Below are 1,724 nucleotides of genomic sequence, written 5' to 3'. Positions count from 1 at the left end.
CAACATGGTGAAACCCCGTCTCTACTAAAAATACAAAAATTAACCGGGAGTGGTGGGGTGCACCTATAATCCCAGCTACTCGGGAGACTGAGGCATGAGAATCGTTTGAACTCAGGAGGTAGAGTTTGCAGTGAGCCGACATCGTACCACTGTCCTCCAGCCTGGGTGACAGAGCAAGACTTTGTCTCAAAAATAAAATAAAATAAAATTCTTAGTTATTTTTTATTGTTGATGTGAGCTTATGTAAAACTGCCTTGTTAAACTGCATTAGTAAAACAAAAATAAATAAATAAAAAGGACACTTATTTATTTGGCCCAGGGAGATGGCTCACTCCTGTAATCCTAGCACTTCGGGAGGCAGAGGTGGGAGTATCGCTTGAGCCCAGGAGTCTGAGACCAGCCTGAGCATAATGGCAAAACTCTGTCTCTACAAAAATACACAAATTAGTTGGGCATGGTGGCAGGGGCCTATATTCCCACTTACTTGGGAGGCTGAGGTGGGAGGATGGCATGAGTGGAGGTTGCAGTGAGCTGTGATTGCACCACTGCACTCCAGCCTGGGGGACAGAGCGAGACCCTGTCTCAAAATAATAAAATAAAATAAAATAAAAAAACAAATAAAAGGTACAATTCAATGCTTTGAAGGTTATTCACAAAATTAAGCAATCACCACCACAATACATTTTTTAACATTATTATCGCCTCAAAAAATATCCTATACCAATTTGCAGTCACATCCCATTTCCATCTAAACCCATCCTCCCCAGCCTCTAACAAACACTAATCTACTTTCAGTCTCTAGAGAGTTGCCTATCCTGGATATTTCATATAAGTGGAATCATACAATGTGTTATCTTTCTGTGTCTGGTTTCTTTTATTTAGCATGATGTAATCAAGGTTCATCCATGTTTGAGTATGTATCAGTACTTCATTTCTTTTTATTTTTGTTGATTGATTGATCGATTTTGAGACAGGGTCTAGTTCTGTTGCCCAGGCTGAAGTGCAGTGGCACAATCTCGACTCACTGAAACCTTTGTCTCGTGGCTCAAGCTATCCTCCCACCTCGGCCTCCCCAGTAGCTGGGACTGCAGGCTGGTGCCACCGTGCTCAGCTGATTTTTTGTATTTTTAGTAGAGACGGGGTTTTGCCATGTTGCTCTGGCTGGTCTCGAACTTCTGGACTCAAACAATCCACCCACTTTAGCCTCCCAAAGTGCTGGGATTACAGGCATGAGCCACAGAGTCCAGCCCCTGGCTAATTTTTTAACTTTTTAAATAGAGACAGTGTTTCACTATGTTGTCCAGGCTAGTCTTGAACTCCTGGCTCAGTGATCCTCCCACCTTGGCCTCCCAAAGTGTTGAGATTACAGATGTGAGCCACCCAGTCCAGTTCCTTTTTATTTTTGAATAACAATCCCTTGTATAGATATTCCATACTTTGTTCATACATTCATCAGTTGATGGACATTTGAGTTGTTTCAACTTTTGGGCTATTATGAATAAGGCTGGTATAAACATTCATGCAATAAAATTAGAAATTAATAACAAAAGAATAGCTAACAGAATCACCTATATTGGGAATTAAATTACATATACATAAACTTTTAGTTTAAAAGGAAGACATAAAGAAACTTAAGAAAAACTAGAATAGAATCATAATAAAACTATACAAGTCAAAATTTGTGGACCGTACCTTAAGAAGTTATAGAGGACCAGCACCGTGAC

This window comes from Colobus angolensis, unplaced genomic scaffold, assembly GCF_000951035.1.
Source record: "Colobus angolensis palliatus isolate OR3802 unplaced genomic scaffold, Cang.pa_1.0 Scaffold216, whole genome shotgun sequence".
Lineage (NCBI taxonomy): Eukaryota > Metazoa > Chordata > Mammalia > Primates > Cercopithecidae > Colobus > Colobus angolensis.
This window is presented reverse-complemented; position numbering follows the sequence as displayed.